The following is a 23,446-nucleotide window of genomic DNA, read 5'->3' as shown; positions in this document are numbered from 1 at the left end:
CTCAGAAGGCAAGTGTGGGAAGCTGAAGCCAAAGTGGATACCAGTGACTGTGCTTTGTATGCTCAATGCAGATCAAGAGATGCAGAGTGAAAAAAGGACTTCCAGATGATAGAGCGTGATTGTGCTAGAACAGGTTGTGATGGGTTTGTAGAACACATGTGACTGTCTGACACCTTTCCTATGGATAGCACTGAAAGTCTGCGAGGAGAGCAGTGCCTGCTGGTGCCCAGAAACACAGTGTCCTTAGTTTAACTAAATTTTAGTGAGTTAGTGGTGAATATATTCTTGCTGTCCAGTCTAATCTAAAATGTGCTACATCAATCTTCTCTATACTTAAAAAAAAAAAAAGCTGACTTGAATTTACAACATTTTAATTTGAATATGCTTTGCTTTAAGTATGAAGCAGTGTGTAGGCTGACTTGTTAAGTGGATATGTAGTTTAAAGGATATTTAGTACTAGCATATTTTTGATCACCACAATAAGAATGCTGTGGGATGAGTTGGAAAGAATCCAGAAGCAAGTAACAAGAGTAATCCAGGAAACGTGATCTGCTGCACTTCGGATGATTATGGGGGTGTGCAGTAGAGGAGAAGGGGGGAAGATATGAATCTTGAAATACCTAAAAAAGCTGTTGTGATGGTGGTAATTTTTTCCTTATTCATAGGTTGGGAAGAGTTGAGGGGTAGAAAAGCAGGGAAATCTGTAGTAAAGAAGAGTGAGAATGGATGCTACAAGAATCCCTGGGAAAAGATTATCTGGAGAGACTATGAAGTCTCAATCAGTGGAGATCTTGAGGTCTCCAAAGGTTGGGGAATCTTTTCTCCAGAGCTACTATGGCTGTTGACTCAGCTTTAGAGCAGATAGACTATCAAAAAGACTTTTTGAAGTTCCCTTCCAGTCTTTTTCAGACAAGGTCAGAATGAACACTGGGCCACCACCTATGCCTCAAGATGCAATTCAGGCTTAATTGATCTTTTTGTTTTATTACTGCACAGTAATAACCAAATACCTTAGATTCCATTCCAGTATTCTTTACTCTGGAAGAAGTTGGATTAATTCCTTTCTGCACAGTTAGGGGTATTGCTGTGGTTTCCAAATATTTCCTCCTAACTTGCTGTGTATTTAAGCATTTTATGTATTAAGTATGAAGATTACTTTACAGGCTCCTGTTCCCACTTTCAGTAACATGTTGTGTAGATGTATGAATTGTGACTACTGTCAAACTCAGCGTATTTGGATGGTCCTATAGATAAATCAAACTACTTGTGACATGTAGGGAGGAAGTACTGGACGAAGTTTGGGGTTCTAAGTGGCTTAGTACACCATCTTAGAAGTTCTGAAGAACTTAATCTGTGGTTAAGTCCCCATTCTTCTCCAAAAATGAGAAAAAAAATAATTTGTGACTCGTCTGGATATGGTAGCATTTAACCTTTTTATTGACATCAGTTCCTGGTGTATGTGAGACAGAATCCAGATGCCAAATTTTATCAGGGAATGTTTTCAGCAGTGAAGGACTGCTCAGTAGTTAACAGTACGTGCAGTTTTTGGTGGATGTCTCAGATGCTGACTGTCTTCCAGGAATGCTGTGCTTCATCTGCATTTTTTTGTCTTCTTGACCCCTTGCTTTCCCTAACATTGGGTCAGCAGCTGCTAAAAATGGTATTGTATGCCCACTGGGAGCGAGAGCTCTGGATTCTGCTGTGATGCCTCCAGGCCGTCTCTATGTTGTTCAATATTATCTCTAAGTGGCTGCATTCAGCTGCAGACTTGGTCACCTTACAGCACGGAGATTGAAGGAGATGTAAATCAAGTGCTGGATCAAGAGAAAATTGAAGTAGACTCTCAACATCATTCTTAAAAGAACCCACCATAAGCTGTTCAAAGGGCCTGGAAACACCATTTATGAGCTGCTCTCTCAAGTTCAGATTTGCCGGTTGCTTCTCACTGGATAAATGCAATCCATTAGTCAGAGACTGAAGGAGCTTGTGCCAGTAATTGAATTGTTTCAAACTGGTTTCTGGAACAAATTTGTGTGGCTTCATATGTTGTCTGCAAGACACAAATCCTCTTTCTACAGTGGTGATTGATAGTAGTTACATTAGGTTGAGTGGCAGTGGAATTATAACGCAAGAAATTTTTCTGCCTATTTTTTTCTCCTATTTCCAGGTGATTAATTCTGGGACCATGCTGAAAATATTGCTTTTTGTGCCTAGGAGAATATTGTCAGGAGGCTGAATTAGGTGCAAGTGTAAAAAAAAAACCACCAAAAGCAAGCAAACAAAAAAAACAACCAACACAAAACCCCAAAACAAACCACAGCAAATTTCTCCTGTTTCTGCAGCTGTATTTCAGTTTGTTTTCAAAAGGGAAATCTCATTGTGATTATTCTAAGGAGCAAGGTGGATGCTTAGTTGAGGGAGTAACATCAGTTGTGGTGAGATGGGTTTCACACTATTTCCATGCCCCCAAAAATGTGAAGTTAGGAAGCCATCTTCACACAGAATAAACTCAGCTCTTGCTTGGGTTTGGCTGATTTCTCAGCTCAGCTTTTCACATGTTCTAGCAATAGCTAGGGCCAGGATCAGAAGCAGATGTATTTCAACTCAGCCATGACAGTGGTGCTGTCACCAGGAGGGCAGAAGCCTTCTCCTCACAATTTTTGGGTCAGTTCATGACCTGTGATCATTTTGGAACTGAGAGAGCCTACTGATTTCTTCAACTCCAGTCTGTGTTATGAGTCCCAGAACTTATTGCTTGGCAGAGTAACATCCTGACAACGTGCTTCTGTCTTCTAAAAGGCTGGATTAAAATGGAATTGACTGAAAAGTGAAGTTGTAGATTTAGTGGTGGAGTCTTTGAACTGTGATGATCCATGTTTGTATTACCCAAGTGCCAAAACATTCCTGGATTTCAGTTGTCAGTACCCAAGCCCACTCCTAAGTGAAAATTCCTACCTTTAGTGATTCCAACCACTGCAGAATGTGCTGATAAATTAGGGTACAAGTAGAGACGTCACAATACTGCTTTCACCTCAGCCAAAATCTGTGAAGGGTTTCATCAAAGGTGCTATTTTGTTGCTTTGGACTGGGAGTACTAATTAGAACACTTTTCATAATCTTTCTACTAATACCTTGTTTAGCTGTGAATTAATCTTTTCTTTTTGTCCCTCCCATCTGGTTTGAGGCTGTTCATCATTAAGAGAGAGACATGTACATGCAGAGCATTTTTCTTTCACCTCTCACAGAGCTTTCTAACCTTTATCAGGCTGGAAATGCCATGCTATATTAAAACAAGACAAGCACCGTCGTGCCTGTTTTGATTGTTTTGCTGTTGACATTTTTGAGATTGTGCAATCAGGGATCTGTGCAGTTTGGTGAAGAGAAGGAGCTCAAACCTTTCAGGTTACTGTGAGGTTAATAATGAAAACTCATACAGCTCAGAAAATGCAAATGGATTGGAGACAGTGCTGTGTACAGAGCAGAACACAGTCTAGAGATGGTAGTTTCCGGCCTTCAATAGAATTGCACCTGCTGAGTTCATAAAGCAAGCTTGAGGGGGGAAAAAAAGGCCCGTTTTCAGAGCCTGTCCTTTGCATTTGTGTTTGAAAGGAAAGACGTCAGACAGAAATGTAATTCATCACGGTGTAAGGAAACAGGATTATAAAGATATTTTTACATACATCGTCTGCATATGTAATGTCTCAGCTGCATGACAGCCTCTGTGAAGGGGCTGCTGCCTATCAGTGGAATTTAGAGCTCTACAAGGCTGAGGCAGGTGAAGGTGGGGAGGCTGCTACAAATGATGCAAGTTCTTAATTCCTTCATCCTTTGGCTTTGCTCTGATCACTGCAGAACTGGGAGAAAGAAAGGGAGAACACTGATATAAATGAAAACTAACTGGTAAAGATTTGTGAGTTAACTTTAGGCTGGTTTGTGAGTAGAAGGGGCATACCTGAATGGCTAAAGAGTATTTGTCTGCTGTTGTCCTGTGTAGGGCTGCAGTTGTTGCAGTGCTGGCTGTCTCTAGCAAGGGTAAGGGCTGAGGTCTGTTAATCATTTGACCTGTCTAGGCTGTCACAAAGGTGCTGCACTGCGGCATCAGCCCCAGCCAGGCTGATGCTATGTGCTGCAGTTCAGCCCTCTGCCAAATACCACGTGTCTGTGCCTGCAACAGCTGTCACTGTTCACCCACACGGCATTGTGGACTTAACATGCATCCCAAATTTGTTCATGAATTTTGCAGCATGCTAAGCCTCCATGATCCTCAGTATGTGCTATTTGCCTCACTCACTGATTTTAATCACTGAAATAATACTCCTTCAAAGCTCCTTTGGAATGTATCAGCAGTACTCTTGCTATTCTGTTCTGTCCCTGAACTCTGGATTTTACAGAAACTGAGAAGCAGTAGACCAGTATGTTCCATGATTGCTTCCTGGAAAATGCCTGGAGAAGTTGCGTGAATGTTAGGAAGAGCCCCTTCAGAGATGCCATGGTGTGCACAGCATGCAATATGTGCCTGGCACCTCTGCTTGTTCCCTCCACTTAGGCTCTCCAGGTCGCTCTTTACTCATCAAATAAAATGAATGTTTTTGCTTCTGAGCACTGGTCACTGTCAAAGCTAAGACAGATGGCTTTACAGGCTGGACCAATGTCTTCTGGGAATAGGCTTTAGAAGTCTGTTGGGGGGGAGTGGTGGTGGTGTGTTGTTTGGGTTGTTGTTTGTTGTGCGTTGTGTTTTTTTTTCCATATGGGAGGAAGGAATCTGTATCTTCTGACAGTAGTCTCTTGGGGGACTCTCTCCTTTACTGATGTTTAGTGTTGTCCTTTCATATAATAATCCTGCATTGCATAGTCTGTCACTCAAAAATTATGAAGTTGGGCTTCTGGTGCAGGGAATGCCACTAAAGCTGAAAATAAAAGTAATTATTTAAATCTACAAGACAGAGACAACAGCTATGCCTTAACTTAAAGGAAGATGATACTGCATCGAATCACTCATTGTGAATATGAAAATAAGCCTAAGACAGCAGCTTTGTTTCACAGAAATATAACTTAAACTGTTAGATTTTGTCTTTACACTTAATCGAGGCTGTGTCATCAGCCCACTTAAAATACACACATTGTATTTTTCAAGCAGCCCTTTCATTGATTTTTTTTTTTTTTTTAATACACCTCAATCACATCTTCCTCTGTAATGCTTTCTGTTTGAGGAAAGCATGTTTGCAAATATGGGGAGATGGGTTTTGTTTTCCTTGGAACTTCATTTGAAAATGGAATAAGGGTGTTAAGACTCCCAAGCCCATATGATTTGAGCTTGGAGAATTATGGGCAGCATTGACAGAGAAATCGGCTTGGTTAAATTGTCAGGGAAAGGAGAAACTGGACACTTAAATTCATCATCCTAAGTGAACTCACAGCAGGCGTAAGACCTCTGGAAAGTAAGGTTAATTTAAATTTGACTTCTCAATTGGCAGGTTGTTACTGGAAAAATTCCTTTGGCATTTGCTTTACTTCTGAACAGTGTTTTTTAGACACCGAAGGACCAAGTAATTGTGTAACTAGTAAACCACAGTAGTGTATTTGAGGACATCTTTCTGGAATTGAGAGCTTGGAGTCTGGAGCAGTCTGGAGCACGTTCTTTGTATTCTTTTTACCTTCTTTGGAAAAGCTAGGGGTTGGGAAATAGTAAATAAGTAGATTTTGTTTAGGAACAAAGTGTTTTTGTATTCTCATTGGTGCCGTAAGGGATTTAAATAAGAATCAACAAATTGAAACAATAACAGCAGCACTGTGGAATTAAATGCTTTAAATTTTGGCTAATCACAGGAAAGGTAAAATTGGACACATCTCTCTTTAAGTGAAAGGATTAGTATGTTTGTTTTGTAAGTTCAAACAACTGATAAAGAATTGCAGGTTTGTTGACCAGTGCTGTGCACTACAACGTGCAGAGTTGCTCTAGAAGGCACTGTCCTTGTTTGAGCTTGCTTTGATTTTGCAAGTAGCACCACTTGTAACAAAGTAACGTTTGCAGAGATTAATTTTCTTCAGCTCTCTCTCCAGAACAATGTCCCTTTTCTGCTATGTGCCTTAGGTAGAGCAGCATTTGGTTGTACACTGCATATACTGGTCAAAAGGAGGACCAACTTGCTTTAGGTAGTGTGACTTCTGAAAAGGCTGCACTTTCCCTTACTTTTTTAAGAGATCTTCTTCAGTTTGGTCACAGCTAATCAGCAGTGCTCTTTTATGGGTAATACTGAGGTTGCATTGCTGCCTATGTTATTGTGCTTTTGCCACTTAATTGTGCCATCAGCTTTTAAATCAGTCTCCAAAGCTTCCAAAATAATCTGTGTTGCATACAGTGATGTCAGTGGTAATGTGTAATTTTGAATGCATAGTTCAAAATTCGCTCTTAGCATCTCAGGCTCATGATTTGCTGAAATGCTGATCTTACCAAGTCTGCTATTCTTGTTGCCTTGTTGAAGCCTGCAGTCAACATCCTAAGTGAGGCATTTAACTATTAAAGGCATGCTGACTGACATGACCTTGTCAGAATGCTTTCTCCTTTTAAAGGGTTTGAATTGAATACTTGAGGTATTCCAAGAGGATTAATTTCATTGGAAGTGTTTTCTTCCTGTAGAGTGAGATTGCATCTGACACATTCAGCTATTATTCGGACCTGAAGCTGAATATTGTGAAAACACTCAGAAATCAGGTACCTACTCACACAAGTTTCCTAGGAAACTTAAAATTCTTGAATGTGAAGTCCCTTTTTTTTTTCCTTTGATATTTAAAAAAAAAAGTGAGATGCATTAATCAACAAGTTCAGTATCTCAAGCTTAATTCTTTAAATTTGATTTGCAGTAATATATCTGCACCCTCAGATTCCCAGGGAGCAAATACTTCACAGTGGGCAGTTCTGTTCCTGCTACACTATGAACGGTATTGAATATATAAGGCTGTAAGACCTGTCCTTGAGTTCCAAAATACCTTTCATAAGAATATTGATGTCCATGTACAATTTGAAATTATTTTTGTGCAGAATCTTTTGTATATATCACTGGCAGGGAAGTCTGGAGGCTCTGGAGAGAAGGGCTGACTGGTGTGGGGACTGTTTTTTGAGCTGAAGTGGAGCACACTCCCAGCCACGCAATAGGGGCATAAGGCCATGTTTCTGCTCCCTCCTTCTTATTCCATTGGCTTGTAGAGCTGATCCTCAACACAGGTGACATAACAGTACTGGATATTAAAACCAGTAAGGCCTGGACTCTGACAGTGAAGTTTATACTTACAGAACTGTAAATATGCAATGTTTGAGTAAATTTGACATTTCCACCTTGTTTATGTCCATGGGGTCCCTCTAGACAGAGCTAAAGTGGCACCCTCCTATTCTGCCCCCATTTTACAGGGGAGGTGCTTGTGTTTTTGTCTACTTAGACTATAAAGGCTAGATTATACTTGGCCACATTCAGCATCTCTCCTGTAGCATTCTCAGAGCTGATCTCCCAAATCTGTTCTGAATAACACCAAAGAATCATCACCCTGGATAACTCACAGCCTTTCTTGGCCTCCGTTGTTTGTGTAGCTCTGTGTGATTCAAATGTGCATGTTGCAAAGAACTTGGTCCCTTAGCTGTTGTGGCAGTTGTAGTTAGGATTAATATGATTTGTTTTTCCTTTAGAAATATTTGGTAGCTTGATGTCAGAGATTTTCTTAGAATTCAGATTAAAATATAAATAGGGACAGAGGGATTTCCTAAAGGGTACAGCTGTCTTACCAGGTTTTTTTTATGAAAATACTGCAGCTCCAGTGTGGAACCAGAAGATCTGTTGTGTGTTACGTGAAGACTGGTCATTCAACATTATGTCAACAAAACAATCTTGCTGCCCCTTGAGACTTATACTTGATAATGCACAAGAGCAATTGAAAGTCTTCTCATGGCATTCATTTTTAATTACTTTTGTGGTACAAGGTCATAGATATAAGCCACTTGTCAGTCTGGATAGCTTCACAAAGATAAAGCCTAAATTTATAGCATTATGCAGAATTCTGGGAAAAAACAAAGGTCACATTTTTCAAATTTAAGTGTTCAAAGTTAGCCTCTTAAATCCATCCTCAGACACTTCTGTAAACAGCCTGCTTTTCAGAAGTGCCAGGCACTGGCTCTTTGTGCTGACATTGCTGGAAACAGGCTGTGCCCAGTGCATCTGGAATATTACTTGGATTGGTGAGGTAGATGCAGGCTCACAGGCCTCCTTTCAGCTTCTGCTGTTAAATAGTTTTGTCTTAACCAAAGGTGGCTGCATTGCCAAAGATTATAAATTATTATCCTGAGCATTCTTCATTCCTAATAATTCAATTTGTAATGCTGTTTACTTTTTTGCAAGAAAGACTCATGTATTATTTTTTTTTCCTGCTCCAGGGTTGACTGATACGAAAATAGTGTCAGGAGATTGATATTTCCGTGCATATTTGGCATTAATAGGTGCAAAGGTTTTAAAAATTGTGTGATAGAAATAGTTTTATTTCCTAGTGACAATTGTTCATCAAAATTACCTTAGCCATTCTCTACAGCATGGTCTTTTCCAGGCTGGTAGTTAAACCTTAATGTATAGTGGAAATTTCTTGTTTCTATACTGTGACTTAATACTGAAGAAAACTATATGCTTTTTAATAACAAAATCTTTAGCAAAGATTAGTTCCTGACTCTTGGTCTTTGGAGTGTGTACTTGGATGCAAAGACATAATGAAAGCACAGAATCTTTGGAAATATAAATCACCTGGAATTACCTAGAGCATGTGTATGTTCTTTGATTAATTAATAAAGTAACAGGTATAAGAAAGGAGACACTATGAAAGCCTGTGATAGCTTGGGTTTCTAACACTCCTGTGAGTGCTCTTTGGAAGTTGTTTTAGAGGTGAAGCAAACATCACAGCTGAATCAATGTAATTAAAACAGACAAGGGCAGCATGAGATTTGGGAGATAACAGCACTTGCATTAAGAAAACTCCAATTAAGTCCCTGGAAGGTAGCAGCAGCAGTAGGAGGAATAACAATTCCTGAGAGAATATGAGGAAACATTTTCTCCTCAAGTTCTTTATTTGCTGACTGGTGATGACCAGAAGCATTGGTTACAAAATAATTGTTTGAGATTTTTTTTGTTTGCTTTCTGAGGGTGAAAAAAAGATTAAAACACAGAGGTTGAGTATGAACCAGGGCTTTGGTTCAGAGGAACTCAGATTAAGTAACAGCACAGAAGTAAGACTTGGTAACAGTAAGATACTGTAGGTCCTTTGTTTTCATGTTTCCACAGACAACTTTCATATGCTTGTGCAACCGAAACTGGAGAGAAACCCAAAGGTCACCCTTAGGAGTTGATGCCACATGTAACTGTGCACTGAAGTAGTGGCAGATGTTGAGAACATATAGGGGAAAATGTGGGAAAAATAGTTAAAGAAAACAGAATGGCTTTTTTTTTTTTTTTTTCCAGATTGCTGATCTTCCAGCTTGTGGGATGTAGCTGTAAGGTTTTGAAAAGCTGAAGCAGATGCTCTCCTAAAAATAAACAGGTTTTTAAAATGCCTGAAATATTTCTGACAAAACCCTTTCAAATTCATGTTTGTCAGGCTTGAGTTGCTGTACTCGTAGTCTTTGATGCTGCTTTTACCTCCGGTGTTTGCTAAAGTAGGTGTTGTCCACTGTAAATAACTGCTGCTCTGATTTCCTGGCTCATTGCTTGAATTTCCTTAGTTGTTATTACACTTTGGGTAAGAATGGGTGGACGTGGGGACACGGACACAGTAGTTTTATCTTTGCAGGTGAGCTGAAAGCTCATCTGAAGTTACTGCTGACCTGAATTGACTCCGATCATGCTCTACTAGGCAGTGTCAGATATGTTGTTTCCCCACCAGCAGCCTGACAGGATTCTGAGAGGCATTTGTCTGATGAAGGGGGAGCTTTGCTCTTGTTTTTCAGTTTAAGGGAGGGGAGCTTGGTCAGTGCTTGATTTTTACTTCAAGGCATGGCAGGCACAAAGCTAAGCAGTAGAGTTAAATGGACAGGTAAAAATTCAATGTGAGTTTGGAATGTCAGTGTTTATTACCTGCTAGAAAGAAGAATCACTGAATAGTTCTGGTTGGAGAAGACCTTTAAGATCATCAAGTCCAACCATTAATCTAACTCTACTGAGTTAGCTAAACCATGTCCCTCAAGAAGCACACCTACACATCTTTTAAACACCTCCAGGAATGGTGACTCAACCACCTCCCTGGGCAGCTTGTTTCAGTGTTTGATAACCCTTTCAGTGAAGAAATTTCTTCTAATATTTAATCTAAACCTCCCCAGCACAAATTGAGGCCATTCAATCTTGTTCTATCACTTGTTGCTAGAGAAGAGGGACCGACCTCCACCTTGCTACATCCTCCTTTCTGGTAGCTGTAGAGAGTGATAAGGTCTGCCCTCAGAAATGCAACAAATTTAGCCTTCTACAGAGGAAACTTTCAAAAAATGATGATGAATGGTTTAATTTACCCAAGTCCCTCCAACTCCTTTAAACTTATCTTTGCAGGTGAGCTGAAAGCTCATCTGAAGTTACTGCTGACCTGAATTGACTCCGATCATGCTCTACTAGGCAGTGTCAGATATGTTGTTTCCCCACCAGCAGCCTGACAGGATTCTGAGAGGCATTTGTCTGATGAAGGGGGAGCTTTGCTCTTGTTTTTCAGTTTAAGGGAGGGGAGCTTGGTCAGTGCTTGATTTTTACTTCAAGGCATGGCAGGCACAAAGCTAAGCAGTAGAGTTAAATGGACAGGTAAAAATTCAATGTGAGTTTGGAATGTCAGTGTTTATTACCTGCTAGAAAGAAGAATCACTGAATAGTTCTGGTTGGAGAAGACCTTTAAGATCATCAAGTCCAACCATTAATCTAACTCTACTGAGTTAGCTAAACCATGTCCCTCAAGAAGCACACCTACACATCTTTTAAACACCTCCAGGAATGGTGACTCAACCACCTCCCTGGGCAGCTTGTTTCAGTGTTTGATAACCCTTTCAGTGAAGAAATTTCTTCTAATATTTAATCTAAACCTCCCCAGCACAAATTGAGGCCATTCAATCTTGTTCTATCACTTGTTGCTAGAGAAGAGGGACCGACCTCCACCTTGCTACATCCTCCTTTCTGGTAGCTGTAGAGAGTGATAAGGTCTGCCCTCAGAAATGCAACAAATTTAGCCTTCTACAGAGGAAACTTTCAAAAAATGATGATGAATGGTTTAATTTACCCAAGTCCCTCCAACTCCTTTAAACAGTAGATATGCCAATGAATAAGACTTTTGGCTGGGGCAGTAAATGACACGTCAGGATGTACATGTCAGTACATCCTACCAAGGACAGAGTGAAGGATGTGCCTGGATACTAGAAGGGATTTGTCTGCTAGTTTTCATTACTACAATTCATTTAATGTTTAGATTGTGATAGGGCTTAAAGTTCTGAACTAGAATTGGTCCCATCATGTTCAGAGCTGTTCAGACATAAAGTAAATAGCATTTCCAAAGACGTTAATCTGAAAAATGAGAGTAAACAGATCGATATGGGTGAGTAATCAGACCTGAGCAAATAAGTATGTAGAGTAGGAGGACATGCCTGTTTCTTTCCAAGCCAGTAGCTGTGATGGGAATGTGAGCAGTGAAATAATAGTTTGTATGCAGTACAACAGAGGGGCTTTTCAACAATGGATCAGGCTTTGGATCAAGACAGTACATTTATGTGATTTCCTATCTGCTCCCTCTCTTCTCTCCCACTCCTAGCATCACTCAACTAGCAAGGCAGGGGCTGGGGGCAGCTCTGTCCTGCATGTCTGCCAAGGCAAAGCAGACCAAGCTGCAAGTGCATAGCAAGTGGTAACGTGGGAGTCAGAGCTGCAGAGCCATTCATAATCCACATCTCTCTTCCCCATAATTATCTGCGCTACACGAGAGAGCTGAGAACTCCCTTAAGCCTCCCTGCAAGTCATTTAGATTCTAATTGGGATTTAAAAACTCTTGAAACCTGAGTGGGTGACTGAGTGCATTATTGCTGATGAATGTTACCCTGGGTGATGTGCCCAGCAGACCCACAGAGGACTTATGCTCAGCTTTCCATTGATGAACTGTGTCCTTGTTGGTTTTGAGCTTGGATTTGCTCTTTGCCTCAGCTAATTAGGAAGTAGTTTCATTCACAACAGCAATTCCATTTGTGGCATTATACCAAAATGTTAATTTAATTTTGTTTTGTTGAATCCTTTCCCTTATTGCATTAAAATGGAGGCAATGAAGCTTGCTTTCTCCAGTTAAATATTTTCTGTCTCTCCTCCCCATTCTGTGTTCTTTTTTTTTCCTCAAAGATTCATTGACCACAGTTTCATTACCTGCTCAGAAATGTCATCATAAGGACCTTAGCTCTCTGAGGCTTGGCTTCACAGGCCCATGTCCTTCATTGTTTTTTTTTTGTTTGGCTCTTTGGTTTTTTCCCCCCATGAAGCATATACTAACTGGTTCCTATGTTGCTAATTCTTGCCAGGCTTCCCTCTTCCTGTTAAACTGGCCCACAACCATAAGCAGAATGATGTGAGAGAGTCCATCAGCACAGTAAAGAGCTGGAGAATTGCACTGCTGGGGCAGAAGTGGAATGACATCACTCTGATGGATCTTACTTGTGGCAGCTGCATAGGGACCTCTGGATATCAAGCAGCTGATAAATGAAGCACATAATTCAGAACAGGACTGATGGAGACTGCAGCATCACTGTGGCAGCTATTTCTAAGGGACATGAAGGTTTAGGAGTTTAGAACGGGCAAAGAGGAGGGTAGAGGTGTTCTTTTCACCTGGGCAATGTAGTCTGGGTTTGTTTTCCCCAACCCACGCACTCCTTACATTTGGTTTTTTGCCTTAAATCTCATGAACTACTCCCTTCACCAGCTGGCATGCACTTTCCTGTGGGCATTGCATACAACCACAGCAATCTCTGCTCAGTGAGGCAGAGGGAATTATGTTGTTAGCTCTGAATTAATTTTCTCCGTGAGTGTAAATCAAGCTCCTACTGTGATTTCAGTGAATTATTTTAAATGTAAATGTTACAGAGACAAATGAAATGTGTGGATTGCGGTACTGAAAAAGCACGCTTGAAAGAGAGATACTTCAGATACACAGAAGTTGTTCCCTTTTCATTAATTAAATGTACCTTTAATAGGCTATGGATACTTTTGACTTTCAAAGCTGTCTGTAATCATCGTGGATTCCTATTCCAGCCTTACCCCTAAAAGTTTTAGGCTGTAAGTCAATTGAAAACAGATAACAAAAATTTTGGGGAAACTGCCTCTAGCTCCTTTTCCTTCAGTCCTGGCTCATTGTTCAGGCTTTTGACTCAGGCAGATGGCTGGAGCTCCTCAGCAGCAGGGAGCTACTGGGGTTTATTCCAGCTGAGACATAAACATGTATGACTTTGAGAGATCTCTGTTAAGAGGTCGTGCTAGCTTGGGGGCTGCAGTGCAGAGCTCCTCTCAGGAAACTGTTCTAGAAATAATTCTGTGTTGCTTCAGTGACAGGTTGAGATCACTTTTGTTTTTTTCTTTTTTGAGGTAGGTTTTTTTTGTTTTTTTTTTTTGGCTAAGAACAACTTGAGTTCACCAAGTCCTGGCACTTGGAATGCATGAAGCAGGTCCATCCTTTGAGAGCAGAGGGGAGCTCAGACACGGTGAACAGTATCAATTGTGCTAGGTGACGCTAGTCTTAACTGAACTCTGGACTATGGTTAGTATTAATTTTCAGTCTGTGACCTTCAGTAGATCCTCTCATCCCAATCTCTTTTGGTTTTTCACCCTTTAGATGAACAACACAAAGCTCCTCTCATTTTTCCCTCCCTGCCATTGTCTCTCGGTTATTAAGATCAAGGCTGTCCCCATGTAGCCCAGCTGTTTTGTTCTTCAATGTCAGACAGGCTTCATAGTGGCTCCCAAGAGTAAACATCCTAGCTGCCTGTAGGCATTTCAAATTATCCAAACTGACCTGCAAGCAGGATGCAGTTGGCAGGCCCCAACCTGGGGTGGCTGTGAGTTGTTTGGCTGTGGTTTATATTGTGGTCATTGCATGGCACGTCTCTCACTGTGGGCACAATGTGCTCTTCTGACTGAAACCACAGAGCTGGTAACAGCTCCACTGGCTTTCTGAGAAGATGGAGAGCTCTGTAACTGTGCAGGAGAAGTACCTCTCAGGGTTGCTTGGCATCAACTCTTTCACATGCTCTGCTTCAGCAAGGTTGGGGCACAAGCAGAGCCCAACCAAGACTCTCCCCACTGCTGACTGCTCATGCCTGCATCCCAAAGCCTGTCAGAAGCTGAAAGGGTGAACCCATGTAGCTTCTTCATCTGCACCATTTTGATCAACCTTTATTTGGTTTTTAAATAATGCTTTTTTGTTTGTTTGTTTTGTGATGTTCTTGTAGCCCATCTTGTGCTGTCATGTCTGCTTGAGCACTTGAACACAGACTGCCCCTGCCAGTAGCTCTTGTCAGTGCCAATTTTTGTGTGATTTTTGCTGCTTTATATCCTCAGGATATTTCTTGATGGAGTCAGGATCTTGATGCCCTATTTTCTATTCAGATGCATAAAAAAGAGTTTGTGTAGCATTCTTTCATGACCTTCTATTCCTAGAATTATCCATCTGCTTTTGTGCTCTAATGACATAAATCCCAGGGTTGGGCTTGGACTAGCAACAGTATAAAGCAGAGTTTTAGTACTTGCACAGGAGGTTGTAGTACTGAATGTTGGTGACAACCCCTCCCTGTGTTACTATATATGGGATTTGTTGCCATAGTTAGTGAAATTTATCATGACAGCCATCTAAAATACAAAGATATCTGCTTGAGCTAATTGGATGCTTGGCATTAACTTTTCTTTGGTGTTGCCTGCTTGCCAGGGACAGCTCAGATCAGTGGTCTGAGAGACATGGAGAGGCCAGTTGTGGCCATACGAGTGGATTTTAGTGTTAAACAGAGAAGAGCATCTGAGTCAAGTACTGTGCAACTTAATAGTTGCCTGTCCAACTAGTACTGTGCTGTTGAGGAAGCTGATAAGACTATTTCAGCAAGCTCTGCTAACTTGTCTTTAAAGATTTTTGTATGGTGCTTGCTTCCTTTCTACTTGACCTAGTTTATGCTGTGCAATTTGAGTCACTACCTACATTAAAAAAAACATTGATTCTCCTACATCCTTGTTGGATTTCTAGTGCATTGGGTCACCATTCCAGGCTACTGTTTTAATTATTTATTTGTAATCATCTCTCCCATGTAAGCTGCTTAGAGAAAATTTGTAGTTGTCATTAGTCTTATTTTTCCCTGGAACATTAGTTAGTTTGAGAAAATGTATAATGGCTATTTTGGGCCATTTTTCCTCAAGGGTTGGGAACTTTCATGGAACTGTGAACTGTTTTTTTTCTGGGTGAAATATGTCCACAAGGACTCCTCTGCCAGGAAAACTAATCCAAAGTGCAGTAGCAAGTTTTGAGACTGCAGAAAATTGATGAGTTTGGTAAGATCAGAGAAGAAAAACAGATCTCTAGTAAAAGCAAACACAGCTTTAAAGGCACTTAGCAGAGGTATAGAGCATTTTAAGTAATACAGATAAATATCTCCCTGGAGCTTTTGCTTATTCATCTAAGCACAGAACAGAGAATAAATAGGAAAATGTGGGGAGAAAGAACATAAGCTTTAAAGATGTCAATGAACATTTTTCAAGTTGAAAATTACTTCTAGTGGTGAAAATAGTAGAAGATATATAAGGCAAAAGCATTGAAGCTTTGCATAAAAAAGAGAAAAGAATGAGATCAGAGGGATGCAAAGAAAGTTTTGAATTAAGTGACTGCTAACTCCTTTCTTAGATATTACTTATTTTTATTTCTTTTTTGAAAAAAAATTGAAAAAATTGGTTTTGTTGCTGTACTAATACAATAAAGCTGTTAATTACTGTCTGAAAAATGTTTCAGACAGTATGAGCAAAAAGTGATACTTTAATGCTCTTTTAAAAAAATTCAAAATTAATTGCAAACCATAGTAATTCTGCACAAAATTAGAAATCGGTGTCATTCCAGCTGGTTTTGAGTTTTATATTAATGGGCTGGGTCTTAGCTCCAGAACTACCTTATGTGTAATCTTATACTAGAGGCGTGTGTTTGGTAGAGAAGTTCTATATGTATTGGAGAACATCACGTGTATGAGAATGCTTGGTTTTGGGGTCCAATGTCACTTAAAGTTGAATAGTTGGGTAGTTACATACTTGCACAGAAAATTCTGCTTTAATTATAAGTTCATATGCACCTCCAGGTCCTGAACTGCCATCAGTTGAGTGGAGTTCCATGTTTAGATGATGAGTATGTCTTTGCTATGTTGTGAATATTTATTGACTTCAAAGCATAAGCCATCAAGTATTTAGTTCAAAAATAGCTCATGCTCCAGTCATTTTGATCAGGTTACTGCACTGAACTGATAGCTGCTACACTGAATTTACACCTCACGATGTTATTAGTAATAAGTGATGTAGCCTTAATGAAACATCACATGAAATGAAAGCATTGATGAGGCTCATCTTTGCAGGTCTTACTGTAACCTCTGGTGACGCTTTATTTTGTATTTCTGGGGAGCTTTGCTTTCAGGTAATAGTAAGATAATGAACCCTTAAGCACTTGTTCTTGGCCCATTGACACAATCAGGTTGATTTACATGCCTGGGGAAGAGTGGCTGGAAAACTGCTTGGCAGAAAAGGGCCTGAGGATGCTGGTTGACAGCCAGCTGAAAATGAGCCACTGTGTGCCCAGGCATGGCGTGTTCAGTTCTGGGCCCCTCACTACAAGAAGGACATTGAGGGACTGGAGTGTGTCCAGAGAAGAGTGACGAAGCTGCAGAAGGGTCTGGAGAACAAGTCTCATGAGGAGTGTCTGAGGGAGATGTGGTTGCTTAGCCCAGAGAAGAGGAGGCTGAGGGGAGACCTTCTCATTCTCTACAACTACCTGAAAGGAGGTTGCTGTGAGGTGGGGGTTGGTCACTTCTCCTAAGTAACCAGTGATAGAACCAGAGGAAATTGCTTTATGTTGTGCCAGGGGAGGTTTAGTTTGGATGTTAGTTTATGCTCAGTAGCCTATACATGTATGGGATGAATGAATGATTGGTCAACATGCCACTGAAGGGTACTGGGTTAATACTTCAAGAAGACATCAGGAAAAGGTTTCTTCTTGTGAAACAGATGATGTGCCTTTTTTTCTTTTCTGTGCAAGGAGTATAAATGCCATATTTTTACTTCTCTCAGGCTTATGCTTATATCTTGAGACTTCAGTGCTTGTTCTGGCTGCTGCCTGCTAACCCTCCATTATCTGTAGCTTATTTGGGGCTGTGCTGAGCAGAATGGCTCTCCTGTGGTAATAACAGATGTTTCTGTAGGCAACAAAAAAGAGTTCTCAAATTAAATGTGTGGACAAAGAAGAAGGTGAATGTTTTTCCCAAAGGCTGCTTCCTTGGTCTGATGGGATTTGGTAAATCATAATAATAAAGGTATGAACTGGGAGATATGAGCTTGTTACCTAGTCAAGTTTCCTGTTGACATGGAAATGTCACAATGAAATCATGTTTGCATCATCTCTGCACCTTTTTTCAGGGCCTGTTTTCTTATTTTTACTTGATCTGTTCTTTGCAACACACACCATTTGTTGATTTTTTTTTTAAATAGTGCTTTTCGGTGCAGAAAAAGATACAATCGTTTATGACAACAAAACAAATGGAGAAAAATACTCTGAAAAAACAGGCATGCACCAGGCTGGAATTGTGCCCTGAAATAGCCTTCAGAGTTTCCTTTTCTTTTTTTCCCCTTCCTGCTGTGTTAGAGTGTCCCAGACCCCAGCTAAGCTCATAGAATTGATGCAGTGCTGCTGAGGATCTTGTGGTCTATAGCAATTTGTTCTTTTTGTTGTTGCAGTGATTACTGATGGGGCACTGGATAAGACAGCTCTAACAGACGATGTGGGAAGTGAGGAGGACCTGTACGAGGACTTCCGGAGCTCCAACCACCGCTACGGCCACCCCGGGGGAGGTGGGGAGCAGCTGGCCATCAATGAGGTATTGCACCCCCTGGCTTCTGACAGGCAGGAGAAGGAAGGATGGTGGGTTTTGTTGTGAACCGTGAGAGAGGTCAACAACCAAACTGATAATGGTGAAGTGGATGGGGCTTCAGGTGTCATCTACTGTGGGTGCCACTTACGACTGAGTAAAGAAAGGGTCTGTGCCTTAACAGTCAAGGACTATGACGTAAGGTAATGCAGAGCCACAGGTCTTGAACAGCTCCTGGACGGGCAATTTAAAACCATTAATAGGCTGGTGTGAGGCTTGAAATGTGGTGTACTGAAGACATAAAGGAAATGCTGGGAAAAGAAACCTTGGCTACACACTGGTTTGTGTATGTAGACAAGAAGGGTGCAAAGTTTAATGTAGACTTGGTCTTTGCTGCTTCTTCCTGTTCCCCAGTAAATTTACTTAAGAGATGTGAAAGTCATGTCTCTTTAGTTGGTGCTTTTAGCTATTTTCTTTTATAGTGCTGACACTGATTAACTTGAGACCAACAATTTAAAAAATGAACTACTTACTTTCAGTGGTGTGATGAGCAACATATTAAGAGGAGTTAAGATGGGTTTTCTGCAAAAATAGAATATCTTTGTCTAGTGCATTAGACCTGGCGTCCTGCTACACACAATGCATTTGCGGTCGGGTGAACTAATAAGCTTTTTCACTGGAAGAGTGGAGTGTATTCACCATATGAGTGACCTTTTGCACTCTTAGACCTTCTTTCTCTTTTCCCCATGCTCTGTTACCTTTACATGACCTTCACAAGAAGGCATGGATAGGCAAGGATAAAAGATGTTTTACATTTTATTGTGGCTAAGCTATAACTGAAACTATGTTGACTGAGGCTCTGTGCCTGTATGTTTGATGCATACAGTGATGGTTCTTCTGCGGTCTGCAAAAGCTCCAGAAAGCTGCAGTGAATATAACAGCTTTTCTTCAAAAACAAAAACAGCAAATGCTTTTCTAGTAGTCATAGTGCTTACAATTCCTGCCTAAACCCTGGGTGCCTGGGGTAAGAAAGAAACTTGCTCTATTTTCTTCCCCATTCATCCAGGGGTTATCAAACCGTGGCCAAAGCATTTTGATTTAACCTCAGCTGTTTTAGGCTGTTGTCACTGGCAAGCAAATGTTAGTAGAGCACCAGAAAATCTTGAGTTGCATTCTCACACATTTCCCTGATGTGTTTGTAAGGGAGTCCAAGGAACCACAGGAGTCAGTGCCATAGAGTGCACTGAGAATGTGGGAGAAGGATTCTTCTTCCCTCCCATTCAGGTGCTTCCATTGGTAAGTCTTCTTAGTGTGTCTTTTCAAACAGAACATCCTCTGGATTTTTGTTTCCTTTAGAAAAGGAAAAGGCAAAGTACTTTGCTTTTTTAAAGGGAATATTTACAAATCTTTAAATCAGGAAAAAAATTTACTTGGCAGTGTGCTTGTATATACATGGTGCATGTTATGGTTTTCTCTTTCATCATTAAGTGTTATTGAGAACAATTGTTACTCTTTCTGTTCTTAAAAGTTCATTTTATGAGAGTAAAACTCCATCATTTAACTTCTAATCAGGAAAGCAAATGGATGTGTCCAAATCAGGTGTAATTTGTATATTCTTTGAAGCTTATGTAGGGTTCTGTTGGCCAGATAACTGGGAGAGAAAGATTATTTTTGGCTTGTTCCCTAGAAGCTTGCCTGTTTGGGGGCCAAAAAAACTGTAAGAACAGGCAGTACATTATTTACTTTGTCAACTAGTTCCTACGGGTAATTAATTCTCCACTTAGCTTCACTGAGCCATAGCGTAGTGCTTTTCTACACAATCACTGGAACAAAAGAGGACAGCAGAATACAAAATCTGTGAGATGCAATACTAAATCTGTGAGGGATTTTAGATGAACAGACATCTCAAGTGTTGGAATTGAAATCTCTCAAATAGCCTGCAAGCAGGCAGGCTTATCTTCATCTTCCCTGCTGGACTATTTATTAGTCTAGAGTATTTTCCATAGCAGCGCTAGAAGTGATGAAGGGTGAAGATTATCCATGTCCAATAGTTTGTCACATTTTGTGAGTATTCTTGTCTTTGTTTTACTGTATTCCAAATTGCCTTTTATTAGTTGTGGACAAGGAAACTATGGTAACAGCATTATTCTTAGTTTTCTTGGAAGAAGCAGTTTTCAAATACATGGAGAAGGGTGAAATACATTTTAAAGGCATTTGGCAGACTGAGCATTGCATTAAAAAGCAAAACTCTCAGCCACTGAGTTTCATTTTGGACCAAGAGAAAATGGTTATTAAATAAAAGGGAAAAAAAATATATTGGCAAGCTGACTAGAGGCATAAAAGAAAGCCAGGAAGGTTGTATGGAGCCCACCTAAGAAGATCAGCATTAGAGTGTGTAAGAGCCAAGAAAAATCAGTCAAAAAGTAATAATAAGGGTTTGGGATGAGAAAAGAGACAAGGGAAGTAATTTTCTTGGTGCATCTGTTTGACATACTTTCAAATGCATTCTTGATGCTCATGAAAAGAGATTTTTCTTTTTAGATTGTACTTGGGGTTTACTTTGTGTTTGTTCCAGATAAAGACTCTCTTCTTGTATCTTTTTTGCTTCCACAGTATAATTAGGTAAAATGCATGAAGACAAATATCTATACTGTGAATGCATTGTGGTTCTGTCCTTCCAGTGCAGAAATACTATGGGTAGGACAGATATAACTTCAAGCTTCATGAGGTGTGTTAGATATAGACTGAAGTAGAGAACAAAAGAAACACATAGAAAGCCTGCCTGCCTACCCAGCTCTTGAGAGATCATAGTGGTAATGAGGAAAACTATAGTGCTTATCAGGTAATTGTCCTGAGCTAGTAGGCTTAGGTCTGTTTGCTTGGAAATACCTGGTGTGTACAGAGGGCTTTTTCTATCATGCTGTGCAAAGGGTCCATATGGCTCTGTGCTTTGGAAGAAATGCTGCTGCAATGTGTGGAGTGTGTTCAGCCCCTTGCAGGCCCAGGGGAGCAGTACTGTCCCCATCTTGTGAAAGCAAAGAACTAAATGTTTGGAAAATTACAGCAAGACTCCCTGTTTTGTCCTCATCTCTTATGGTTCTATGTTTGATAAGTTTGGAATTTGGTGTATGAAATCTTCCCAAAGAAATGCATGACTCATTGGCTTCAGCAGGCCAGAATTCTATCTAAGGCATTTAACACCTTTGCCTTCTGTTTTAAAGTGACAATGTTGTAGTATGTTACAGATGTTCGTGCTTGTTAACAAGACACAATTAAGCTGATGGATTCTAACATACATTTTTCTGATTTAGCAAAGGAATTCTTACAGGAAAATGTTCAGGAAGAGGCACAAATAATACACATAGTAATACGTCTGCCACATACCAAAGGTGGCAGATACTGTAGCAGTCCTCTGTTTTACTGAGTACAGTTGTCTTACTTTACAACTGGAGCTGGCGTGTCTCTAAAGCATTATTCTTGTGCTAAACTCTTTCATAACTCACTGGGAAATTGTTCTAGGCTCCTCCAAGCACAGACAATTTTAAACAGGACAGACATGTAAAAACAAACAACAAAAACAAGCAAGAAAACCCCCCCAAAACGCATAAAATGTTAATGCAGATGAAATAAGAACAAGATTTTGTTAAACATGAGTAATATCCATCATGGCATCTATCGCAGTAGCTCTCTACATTCCAATTAATAGAAATCTCTTGTGTACTATATGCAGACAAATATCAAGACAGAAAAAAAATACTGGGTTTTTTGCCTTTTTCTATTCTGGAGGGTTTAATTCCCACTTCTGTGTCTTGTTTATTTCTGCAACCAAGGTTGTCAACTGTGCTCCAGAAGCAGCAGTTATGATTTCTTTGCAGAGTACTGTATAAAACTCAGTCCTGTCAAAGACAAGAAATAATGTTCCCCCATGGACATAAATCTTTCTTGGATCCTAGTTTTTGGTCACAAGTGTTTGCATAATTTTGTATAGGGCTCAGATGTGAATGTTCAGAGTATGGAGTCAGAATCACAACTTTCTTACTGCCTGATGGATTTCGTTGTTCTCAGGTCCCCAAACTTCTACACTCATTTCAGAGGGCTTTTTTGCAATGGATTTAAAGCAAATCAGTATATTCAAATACTCAGTAGCAATTGTGTTTCATCAAACATGAGGATCTAGAGATAAGTGGTCCCAGGGGTTACCAGAGCCTTGTTTCTAGTTTCTACCATGGGCAGGTGTGGCAGCTCTGAGCTGCTTCCTCATGCCCTCATGAGTGCTAGGACTTGGTCGTCCCCTGCACAGATGGATGAAAAGAGGGTGATGGAAGCCAGTGTACCTCACGCAGCACTGTGGTTTATCCTCCTCTGAGGGAAGGCTACCTTGCAAGTGGATATTGGGTTTTTGTTTTTTTTTTTAAAGGTGGGAGGAATGGGATAAGCTTTTGCACCCGCAGTCATGCTGGGAGCCCTTAGCAAATGCTTATTCTTGCACATGCATGAGGTGTGGGTAGGTAGCTCCCATGCCATATGTGCTACAACCTGTAACATCACACAGACCACCAGCAGGAGTTCAGTCCTCAAAGAAGCTGTTCTATAAAAAAAACCAATTTTTTGCTAGACCTATGCCCAAAATTTCCCTATGATCTGACACTCATTAGGAACAAACAAAAAAAGTAGCCAGGCTTAACTTAGCTCTTGGGGTAAGCCTAGCATATGGAAGTCTGACACAGTTTCAACTTCCTAATCTGCCATTCTTTAACCAGTGTTGCCTGCAGCACCTGTTTGTGGAGGACACACACTCAATCAGGCCCAGTGAGATGACAACCAAGGATAACCCATGAGCAGATGAAGATGAGTAATTTCACTACTCATGTGTAAAGTTGAAGCCTTGCTTTCAAAACTGCCTCTGTCTCATAGAGAAGGAACTTGATCCTGTCCTTGATGTATCTCACTAGCTATCTCTGGAAGCTCCTTGTTGGGCTTTCAGGAATCCTTGGTTCAGTACCTAATTCTCCACTGCTGTTCTGTGGGAAGAAGAGCCCTTTCTAAGATTTAATTCATAAGTGTAGCATAAATGAAACTGCAGTTATTCCTGCTTGAAATGGTAGCCTGATGGTGTGCAACAAAAGTCTCTTTTGCAGAGTCTTACTGTTACCATTCCTTCTGCCAGTGTCTTTATTTTAGAAATAACTTTTGGGATGTCCACACCCCAGTTCACTAGTTCAAGAACAACCTTGGATGGATAATAGCACAGTAATAAATGAGATATTGAAGTACAAAGATTTGCTCAGAGAAGGGGATAAAGAAGGAATGTGACAGAGCAGGAAT

The 23,446-nt window shown here is 40.5% G+C and overlaps 1 protein-coding gene across 1 annotated transcript in view; it reads left to right on the top strand.

Annotated features, from left to right (window-relative positions):
• The window catches only part of ARHGEF4 (Rho guanine nucleotide exchange factor (GEF) 4), a 91,476-nt gene that overhangs the window by 34,249 nt on the left and 33,781 nt on the right, over positions 1–23,446 (top strand). Inside the window, exon 3 of the mRNA XM_009996735.1 lies at positions 17,991–18,130. The gene's annotated coding sequence lies outside the window, so the exon portion shown is untranslated. The remainder of the gene's footprint in view (positions 1–17,990; positions 18,131–23,446) is intronic.

This window comes from Chaetura pelagica, unplaced genomic scaffold, assembly GCF_000747805.2.
Source record: "Chaetura pelagica isolate M959 unplaced genomic scaffold, ChaPel_1.0 scaffold264, whole genome shotgun sequence".
NCBI classification, from domain to species: Eukaryota; Metazoa; Chordata; class Aves; order Apodiformes; family Apodidae; genus Chaetura; species Chaetura pelagica.
Note: the sequence above shows the minus strand (reverse complement) of the source record. Positions and strands in the feature narration are given on the sequence as shown.